The sequence below is a fragment of the Ictidomys tridecemlineatus genome, chromosome 10 (genome assembly GCF_052094955.1).
Source record: "Ictidomys tridecemlineatus isolate mIctTri1 chromosome 10, mIctTri1.hap1, whole genome shotgun sequence".
Classification (NCBI taxonomy): Eukaryota; Metazoa; Chordata; class Mammalia; order Rodentia; family Sciuridae; genus Ictidomys; species Ictidomys tridecemlineatus.
Window position 1 is genome coordinate 50015898 of NC_135486.1, and position 11526 is coordinate 50027423.

Below are 11526 nucleotides of genomic sequence, written 5' to 3' on the forward strand. Positions count from 1 at the left end.
TATGACATTATTCACAATAGCTAAGATATGGAATTAATTTAAGTTCCCATCAACAGATGAATGAATAAAGAAAATGTGGAATGTATGCACAATAGAATATTCTTCAGCCACATTTAAGAAAGAATCTGTGCCATTTGTATAAAATGGATGGAATTGGAGAATTAGGTTAAGTGAAATAGGTAGCTGTAGAAAGAGAAGTGTGGGGGTATGTGTAAGTATACACGTGTGTGTATGTGTATATATTTTAGTTTACTTATTTTTTTCAATGAAATATCAAAACTACCACTCAGAACCATCAGATTTATACTTTTAATTTGTCTACGCTTAATTAATTCTTAGGTTGTGAGAATGTTTAGTTATACCTTTCATGTTTTTTTCCCCTCATTACATGTCTTAGTCCATGCATAGGTAATTACGAGTTTTTTAAAAATAATCTACACGACACTATGTAGAATATGGTTAAGCACTTCTTTTTATTGTTTGTAGTAGTTTCATACATTGATATCTCATGTACATTGTCTCTTTTTGCTCAAGGATAGAGGTGTCACTTAAAAGACACTCAAGAACATTTTGTAAATGAATAAACTAATTATATGCCTTCATTATACCACCAGTGCCTCACATATTGTAGGACTCAATAAATACTTACTGACTGATAAATTGGTATTATTACATCCTTGTATCATTTGAAAATACTGAGCTACTGTGCTTTCTGAAGAAAGACCGAAAGTTCATTTTGTTTTGCAATGGCTATATATGTCAGCAGTAAACTAGGATGGGAGGGGAAAAACAACTCAAAGGGCATTTGTTTGATAATAGTAAGGGCTAGGGACTAGACAATTATTAGTGGGTAAAAGAAGAATAAATCATAAGAGGGATGGGGATGTGACTCAGTGGTAGAGTGCTTGCCTGGCATGTAGATGTGAGGCCCTGAGTTCAATTCCCCAGTAACCCCCCCCAAAAAAAATGAATCACAATACTTCCCTTACTGCTATACTTTCACAGAAAAATAGTATGTTTTTAACAGCCTTATTGAAATATAAGTCACATATAAAATTCACCTACTTAAAGTTTACAATTTGCTGGGTTTTAGTATAGTCACAGAATTTTTAGAGTATCACCATCATCTAATTTTATTTATACTTTTTCCACATTTTTGTTGATTCTTTTTAGTTAAACATAACATTAGGCTTTATTGTGATATAATTATAAAAGCATCGAATATAATTTGCTCTAATTTCAGTCCCCAGTATGTCCTTTTCCCCTCCCTTTATTCTCTTCTAGGAAGTAGGTTTTCTCTATTTTGCACAGGTTGTCCCTGAACTCCTGGCTGAAGTGATCCTCCTGCTTCAGTCTTCAAAGCAGGTGGGAATTATGGCATGCACCACAGCACCTGGCCAAAATGTGTTCTAAACAATTGATTTGCATTTTAATTCTCTTCCATTAAATTTTAGAACATTTGTTATCTTAAAAAAAAATTTCTGAACCCGTTAGCAGTTCTCATATCCCTCTACTACCACTTGCCAGTCTTAGGCAACAACAAACCTACTTTCTCTCTATGGATTTGCCTATTGGGGACATATAAACAAAATCATACAATATGTAGTCTAAGTTTCATTCGTGTTCTAGTATGTGTCAGGATGTCATCCATTTTGTGGTTAAATATTAATTCTTTTGTATGGCTGGACACATTTCTCTTATTCTACAGACATTTGGGTTGTTTGCTCTCTGGGGCTACTATGAACATACATGTGGAAGGTATTGAATGGATGTATGTTCTCATTTTTCTTGGGTAGGTATCTAGGAGTGGAATTACTGAGCAATTGGTAATTCTATGCTTAGAATTTTAAAGAACTGCCAAATTATGTTCCAAAGCAGCTATATTTCCAATTTTTAATTTTTGTTGTAGTGCTGGATCAAAGCCAAGGCCTTGTGCTAGAGAAGTGCTCTACTACGACATTTAACCCCAATCCAGCTGCACCATTTTACATTCTTACCGGCAATTACAAAGGTTCCAGTTTCTCCCCATCCTTGTTATTGCTTGTCTTCTTTTTATTATAGCCATTCTAATGGGTGTGAAATTGAATCTGTGGTTTCAATTTCTGTTTTCCTAATGACTAATGATGTCAAATGTCTTTCATGTGACTATGGACCATATATATGGCTTTTATGGAGATATGTCATTTGGATACTTTGCATGTTTTTAAACTGGTTTATTAATTGTAAAATTTTAAGACTACTTTGTATATTCTGGACACAATTCCCTTGTGAGATAAATGATCATTCAAACACAATCTCTTATTCTGTGGATTGTATTTTTAGTTTTAGGATGTATGTGTTTATGTTTGTGTGGTGGGGGTGGGTACTGGGGATTGAATCCAAGGATACTCTACTGGGCTGGGGATGTGGCTCAAGCAGTAGTGCGCTCGCCTGGCATGCGTGCAGCCTGGGTTCGATCCTCAGCACTACATACCAACAAAGATGTTGTGTCCACCAAGAACTAAAAAATAAATATTAAAAATTCTCTCTCTCTCTCTCTCTCTCTCTCTCTCTCTCTCTCTCTCTCTCCTCTCTCAAAAAACAAAACAAAACAAAACAAAAACAAGGATGCTCTACCATTTGGTTATATCTCCAGCCCATTTTTATTTCAATTTTGTGTGTGTGTGTGTGTGTGTGTGTGTGTGTGTGTGTGTGTGTGTGTAGTGTATACCAGGGATTGAACTCAGGGGCACTCAACCACTGAGCCACATCTTCTGATAGACCCAACCTGATCTTTTCTTAAAATTGGGAGCCATCTCGCCACAAAGCCATGAAAAGATAATTTCGGCTTTACTATAAATTACTGCAAATTCTGAACCTGCTTGGAATGACTGCCCGTGCCTTGAACTCACCCATGCCAGGCTCTCTGATCAGACAGCAGCCCTCTCTGAAACTTTAGTGACGCCTCACAAATCTTGGCCTTTCCTGGCCAGATAACGACCCTCTCTGAGGCTCTAATGACCTTCATAAATTCTGATGTTGGGGCCAGCAAAAATGTAAACTACCATTAGTGTTGTGCTCCTCAGAGTTCTGTTATCTGTAACCCCTCTTTGTGTAACTTTCTGGGCTATAAAGCTGGGCTGCAGGAAAGCTGCAGCTGCTGTCTTGTTCCTGTGGTTTGGGGTGGGAGAGGCAGCCCGGCCAGTCGAAATAATAAGCTTGCTTTAATTTGATTTTAATTGGAGTCAGTGGTCTTTTCTTGCATCCTGGTCTAACACTTCAGCCCTACTTTGTACTTTATTTAGAGACAAGGTCTCACTGAGTTGCTTAGTGCCTCTTTTTTGCTGAGGCTGGCTTTGAACTTTCAATCCTCCTGCCTCAGCCTCCAGAGCTGCTGGGATTACAAGCATGCACCACCATGCCCGGCCTTATTTTAAATTTTGAGATAGGCCCTCTCTAAGTTGCCCTGGCTGGACTCAAACTTGGAATCCCCCTGCCTCAGCCTCCTGAGTAGCTGGGATTACAAGTGTGTGCCACCCACCACACCCAGCTGGCCCCATTCTTTAAAATTCTTTACCGGGCATTTCATCCTTATTGATTTCTTTGGAATCTGTTGCTAGAAAACTGCATTATTTTGGAGACATTATATTACCTGATACCTGACTCTCTTCACTTTTTTGATGGTATCATTTACAACAGAAGAGATTTTGATACACTTTATCTACTTTTCTATTTCATCACTTGTGTTTTTGATATAATATATAAGAAACCATGAAAGCAATGAAGATGTACTTCAATGTTTTCTTTAGAGATTTATAGCTTTCTTCAGTTTAGGTCTATGATTCATTTTGAGTAATTGTTTCATATGATCTAAGGAAGACATCCAACTTCATTCTCTTGCAATGTTCATAACCAGTTATTCCAGCATCATTTGCTGAAAAGATTGTTCTTTCTCCATTTCATTATAATGGCTTCCTTGTACTACTGACTTTTATATACTGTTATTGCTTGTGAAATTTCACCACAGAATTGCTTGGGGTGAGACGTGATTCTGCAATCTGCATTTGGGGTAAAATTGGGAGTTCATAACCCACTTCAACTAATGTATGAAATATGATATGTCAAGAGCTTTGTAATGTTGTGAACAACCAATAAAAAAATAAAAAATTAAAAAAAAAAGAAATGATGGGGTTATAGCCTTAATCTAATCAGTGAATTAATCCTGCTAGGAATTAAGTGAGTGGTAACTGAAGTGATAGGGTGTGGCTGGAGGAGACAGGAATTGAAGCATGGCTTTGATGAATAGATTTGAATATATATTCTGCCCAGTGAAGTCTCTGTCTCAGCTTTCTGATCATGATGAAAATCTCTTCTCTTCACCATGATGTTCTGCCTCACCTTGAGCTGGGAGGAATGGAGCCTGCTGTTTATGGATTGAGACCTCTGAAACCATGAGCCCTCAAATAAACTTTTCCTCCTTTAAAAAAAAAAAAGAATTGCTTGGGGTGATTTGTCTGAGAGAATATAAAAATATAAGTTTCATAGTCTTAAAAATACCTGTAGAATATATATTGTGTTCTATCCTTTGTCACATGTGTTGATTTAATCATGTTTTACATAAGATAAATATGCTGGAGATATAACCAAAGGTAAGACATGTTTTAATACATGAGAATGTAGCACTTCTATATTTGGGGGCTAATTTTTCTTGCATGAATATCAAGTTGTGATGACATAGTATTTTACACACTTTACTATCAGAATACAATCCTTCCCTGTAGTAGGTAAACATTTGGTAAAGTCTTGAATAGAGGGAATATTATCATTTGGAGATGAAAAAGCCTAGTTAATGTGTTAATTATAATTCATTAGTAACTAGGTACTTTTCTACATTCCTGATTTTTTTTTATAGCAAAGTATCCAGAGATAAAATCTTTGATGAAACCTGATTCCAACTTGATATGGATTATAATTATAATGGTTCTCACCCAGCTGGTTGCATTTTACTTAGTAAAAGACTTGGATTGGAAATGGGTCATATTTTGGGCCTACATCTTTGGCAGCTGCATTAACCATTCAATGACTCTGGCTATTCATGAGATTTCCCACAATTTTGCCTTTGGCCACATAAGGCACTGTGGAATCGCTGGTTTGGAATGTTTGCCAATCTTCCTATTGGGGTTCCATATTTGATTTCCTTTAAGAGGTATCACATGGATCATCATCGATATCTTGGAGCTGACGGCATCGATGTGGATATTCCTACTGATTTTGAGAGCTGGTTCTTCTGTACCACTTTCAGAAAGTTTCTATGGGTTATTCTTCAGCCTCTCTTTTATGCTTTCGACCTCTGCTCATCAACCCCAAACCAATTTCTCATCTGAAAATTATCAATACTGTGGCCCAGATCATTTTTGACATTATAGTTTACTATGTTTTGGAAATTAAATCTTTAGTCTACATGTTGGCAGCATCCCTGCTTGGTCTGGGTTTGCACCCAATTTCTGGACATTTCATAGCTGAACATTACATGTTCTTAAAGGGGCATGAAACTTACTCATATTATGGGCCTCTGAATTCACTCACCTTCAATGTGGGTTACCACAATGAACACCATGACTTCCCCAATGTTCCTGGAAAAATCCTCCCACCATCAAATCCAAAAGGGATTTGATGCATATTTTGATTTCTGATGGGTATATAAGAAAATTAGTTTTGACTGACTCATTTTAAAGAATCTAGTATATTTTGTCAGTTTAAACTACTGGTCTACAAAAAAGAAAAAAGGGGAGTTGGGCTGGTATGTAGCTCAGTGGCAGATTACTTCCCTAGCATGTGTGAGAGCCTAGGTTCAATCCACACTACTGCAAAGATAAACAAATAAAAAGTAAAAACATAAATCCTGTGTCTGGGGCTGGGGTTGTGGCTCACTGGCAGAGAGCTTGCCTAGAATGTGTGAGGCACTGGATTCGATCCTCAGCACCACATATAAATAAATAAAATAAATATCCATTGATAACTAAAAAGAAAAAATATTTTTAAAAATCCTGTGTTTGAGCTGGGCATAGTGGCACACACCTGCAATCCCAGAGGCTTGGGAGGCTGAGGCAGGAGGATTACAAGTTCAAAGCCAGCCTCAGCAATGGTGAGGCACTAAGTAACTCAGTGAGACCCTGTCTCTAAATGAAATACAAAAAAGGCTGGAGATGTGGCTCAGTGGTTGCGTGTCCCTGAGTTCAATCCCTGGTACACAACCCCCCAAAAAAATCCTGGGTCTGCCAGCCTAATTTTTTTTTTTAACATTTGTTAGTTGGTCACAATATCTTTGTTTTATTTATCTTTTTTTATATGGTGCTAAGGATAGAACCCAGTGCCCCATGCATGCAAGGCAAGCGCCAACCACTGAGCTACAACCCCAGTCCTGCCAGCCTAATTTTGCAAAGGCTTCACTCTCATGGATCCTTAAAATTCATGGTACAAAAGTGTTGAAGGATATATTTAAATCTGTTGTCTGGTAAAATGATTCAGAAAAACTCTGCAAAGTAGGCACAGTTCATGGAACCTTCATTGCTATTAATCCTATATGCTTTGCTAAGAGTTATATATTGGTTTATGATAAAGTACAGAAACCTGTCCGGCATGGTTGCACATGCCTATAATCCCAGCAGCTCAGGAGGCTGAGGCAGGAGAATCGTGAGTTTAAAGCCAGCCTCAACAACTTAGCGAGGTCCTAAGCAACTCAGGGAGACTCTAATAAAAAGGGTTGGGGATGTGGCTCAGTGGTTGAGAGCCCCTGGATTAAAACCCCAGTACCAAAGGAAAAACAAAAGTACAGCTATTCTGCATAATTGATCTACAAAATTAATCGACAGCAGTTTCCAATACCATAAATTTCCCTAGGCAGGGACTATCTCTTTACCTTGACAACATACTTAGTATATTGTACTTTTACTGTAATGGTGTTTGTTGTGCTTTTTTTGGAGAATGCTGTTAGGAATACATGTTGAAATATTTAGGGGTGAAATATTAGAGGTAAGTTGTCACATAATGTCTGCAATTTATCTTCAAAAGATTTAGAAAGGAGAAAAAGTGTGTGTGTTTATTATAAATGATATAGTATACATAGAGAGAAAGCATGTCACCGGGTTAATCATTAGTAAAATGGGTTAGGGCATATGAGTTCATTATACTATTCTTTAAACTTTTCAGTAGGTTTTATATTTTCAGAATAAAAATGGGAAAAAACAGCACACTACTGTCTGAAATGATGATGCTAGCTCCCAGCTACTGGTTATCATATTGCCCTGAAGTGAAAATGTAGCCTTTGTTTGCCACCTCTGTGACTGGAGAAGTGAATTTTTTATCATTGTTTCGGGGGATATGGGTTAAAGAGAAGACCAGTAACCCTTAAAACAAAACAAAACTTTTCCATTATAAACCACATACTCTTACTCGTAATTTTCTGGAACATTCCCAATAGCGAAAACTTAGTTCCATCCACATCACTTGGCTTAAGTTCCATGGTACATCAATGAAGACTTCTCCCGCTCTTCCATGGTCTCTTATTCCTTTGTTAGTTTATAACAAACAGTGGTAAAGTTGCTAGTTCTGCCTTTCCAGATCGTTCTGTGCAATGTTTCAAGGAACATCTTGTTTTGTTTCCTCAGTTACTACCCTATGTTTATTGCATAGTTAAATTATAGTAGTCACCTTGTATATAGCTATTACATCATTAATAGATACACATAATAAAGTGGTTTCTTAACAGGTATACTGAATTATAGCTCATATACAATCTACCCATTAATAGTATATAATTCAGTGGGTTTTAGCATATGCAGAGTTACACAAATATTACTTATCAATTGTGGAACATTTTTATCACTGTCTTTCATTTAATATACTCATTTTTTAAAGTTAATTTTTTGCTTATTTTTACTGAGCATTGCTATTCACAAAACATTCTAAGTGTTTATCTTCCCATTTTCTCACAATTTTGTGACATATAGAAATATCAGGAATTTATTATCAATGTTTAAATTCTATACATGGCAGATAAATTCCTTAGGGTTTCTAACTCTTAGTATTTATTGATTTTTCACTTCATGTCTTTGAAATACTTACAGACTATCAAATTTTAATTTTATTATGATCATAGAACCACAGTATGATTTTAGTGTAAAGGGGTATCTCGACTACTGTTTATTCAGGGTCTAAACTGTCACTGTCATTTTACATTTTTGGAAAAATGGTATCTTTCTGTTCTAGCAGTTAAACTGATCACTTATGGCTTTGACATAAGTTCACTATGGATTATGATCAAAGTGATCTTATATGTGTATGGACTGTAGATCATCCTTATTTATAAAAGAATTTTAGGAAGTTTGGAAAGAATAGGATCAAAGTTACCTCCCCTTGGAGGGGGATTTGATATTTCATCCTTTTCTGTTTGTGTCAGACATTCACCAATCATCCTTGATAAGCCCTAGTGAAACACTTGCTATCATCTTGCTGTATTTTGTCCCTTCCAGGTGAGGAAAATAGCAGCTGAATACTATGACAACCTCCCCCAGTACAATTCCTTGGTGAGAGTACTGTACAAAAGGGAAGGAGGTACTGGAGTAAATATCCCCACAGCCAAAGGAATTCCTCTCTGAAGCTTTAAAATAGCTGACAAAGTGGAATTTTTGCGTTATTAAACTGAAGATCAGTGATGCTGAGAAGCTATCATGACACAATTTCAAACTAGGATCTTCTATTGTTAAGAAACGAAACTGGGGCTAGGGATGTATCTCAGTGATGGAGCACTTTCCTGCAGCATGCCTGAGGCCCTGGGTTCAGTCCCTGCCAAAAAGAGACAAAAGCAGCAGCAGCAGCAGCAGCTACTCAGGCTTCAACAGGCAGCCTTACCCCTTCACGCTTAGCTTTACTCACTCACTGTATTGTCATACCTGGAGGGTCTTCACCCACTTCTGTCATTTGTAAACATATCATAAAGAGTATTTCTAGTATGTTATTTTCACTATAAAGTTTTACTTTATTAAAACATCTAATGAACTGAGCTATTAATCACAATATATTCGTATTTGTTGCATTTTTGTATTTAAGTGTCTTTATAATATGGTTACCTGGGTATTAGGGGAAACTTTCTTTAAAATTTCACTCCAGAGATATTATACCCCAATTGATTCAAATGTATGAATTGCCAAGATCATTGTAATGTCATGTGTAGCTAATAAAAAAAATTTTCACTCCAAAAAGAAAAAAGCAATAATTTCAGAAAGGCCCAAGTTAATATAGTATAAAAGATTGAGATGGAAATGTCTTAAGCAATAAGATGAGCTACTTATTTTTTTATTGATTTTTTAAAAATGACAGCAGAATGCATTACAATTACATTACAATGTATGCAGCACAATTTTCATATCTCTCTATATAAAGTATGTTGAAACTAATTCGTGTCTTCATACATGTACTTTGGATAATGATGTCTATCATATTCCACCTCCTTGCTAATCCCCTTCTCCCTCCCTTTCCCTCCCACCCCTCTGCTCTGTCTAGAATTCATCTATTCCTTTCTGCTCCCCCTCCCTACCCCACTATGAGTCAGCCTCCTTATATCAGAGAAAACATTTGGCATTTGTTTTTTGGGGATTGGCTAACTTCACTTAGCATTATCTTCTCCAATGCCATCCATTTACCTGAAAATGCCATGATTTTATTCTCTTTTATTGCTGAGTAAAATTCCATTGTGTATTATGCCACACTTTTTTTAATCCATTCACCCACTGAAGGACCTGAACAGACACTTCTCAGAAAAGGATATACAATCAATCAACAAATATATGAAAAAGTGTTCATCATCTCTAGCAATTAGAGAAACGCAAATCAAAACCACTCTAAGATATCATCTCACTCCAGTCAGAATGGCAGTTATTATGAAGACAAACAATAATAAGTGTTGGCGAGGATGTGGGGGGAAAAAGGCACACTTATACATTGCTGGTTGGACTGCAAATTGATGCAGCCAATATGGAAAGCAGTATGGAGATTCCTTGGAAATCTGGGAATAGAACCACCATTTAACCCAGCTATCCCACTCTTCGGTCTATACCCAAAGGACTTAAAAACAGCATACTACAGGGACACAGTCACATCAAGGTTTATAGCAGCACAATTCACAATAGCTAAACTGTGGAGCCAACCTAGACGAGCTACTTATTTTATTTTTTTTAAAAGAGAGAGAGAGAGAGAGAGAGAGAGAGAGAGAGAGTTTTAATATTTATTTTTTAGTTTTCGGTGGACACAACATCTTTGTTTGTATGTGGTGCTGAGAATCAAACCCGGGCCGCATGCATGCCAGGCGAGCTGCTACCGCTTGAGCCACATCCCCAGCCCCATGAGCTACTTATTTTAAAATTTCCCTGTTGTACATGAGACCTAAGTTAGATTCTGCTGAATTCTGTACAGTCTAACTCATGAATAAAGTACTTACTGAACTTAATCATGGCCAGCATCCAACTTTCTTTCAGATGTACCTACACTCTCACACATTAGTAACGGCTTAACTGATAGAATTCCATGATCTTCATTCCAGGGGAGACTGATTGTAGGCTGATTGATGGCAGGTATTTAGTTTAAGGAGCCAGTATCATGGGCTATTAGACCAGCAGTCCTGGTTTTCTCAGATGGGTCACTTGGGTAAATATAGTATAATATGGGAAACTATTGTTAAAGTATATCAGCTAGGGCTGAGGTACTGTGGCTCATGATAGAGCACTTACCTAGCATGTGCAAGGCCCTGGGTTCAATCCTCAACACGACATAAAAGTAAATAAAATAAAGGTATTTTGTCCAACTACAACTAAAAAATAAATATTAAGAAAATATATATATATATATATCAGCTAATTGTGGTTTCCTGTAGTGGCAGGCAACTCCCAGGCAGCTAAGTGGGAAGAGTAGAATCCTCCAGAGACTAGCAAACCTGCTTTACATGACCAGTTTCAGCCCAAGTGCTTTGCTTTCCTTTCCTGACTCCCTAGCCTAGGGAAATTCCTAGCAACATTGAGTCTTAAATAACCATTGATCTAAAGTATAGAAGGCTAATAGAACCAACTTTGCAATTCAGATTTACTCTGTCACTAAAAAGGTATCTGTGAAACATATCCATGGATTTACTACTACATTTAAACAGATCGTATTCTCCCCTACCCCTCCATTCCCCTCACCTATAAAATTCTAGTCAATGGCAACAACTACCGTATCTCTGTGTGCTGAAAACTCCCAAATTTCTCTGAATTCCACCACCTGCTAGGTACATAGTATACGTTAGCATACCTGCCCATAATTTCTTTTCCCCTTACATTATCACTCTTGATGGGTGGAAGTTTCAGAGTTTCTTCCAGGTCTAACTAGTTTGGATCCCATGCCAACTCAAGTCTGCCAGTTGGGGCAGTAAGAAGGCTGGGCCCTGACACCTTTAAGGAACAAGGCTTGAGAAATCATGCAGTGGCTGTACACTAGTGCTCCCTTCTGTCTCAGCTT

General features: G+C 37.2%; 1 pseudogene; it reads left to right on the plus strand.

Annotated features, from left to right (window-relative positions):
* The first annotated feature begins 1739 nt into the window (after nucleotides 1-1739).
* Nucleotides 1740-5653, plus strand: LOC101955297 (sphingolipid delta(4)-desaturase DES1-like; annotated as a pseudogene).
* Nucleotides 5654-11526: the final 5873 nt, after the last annotated feature.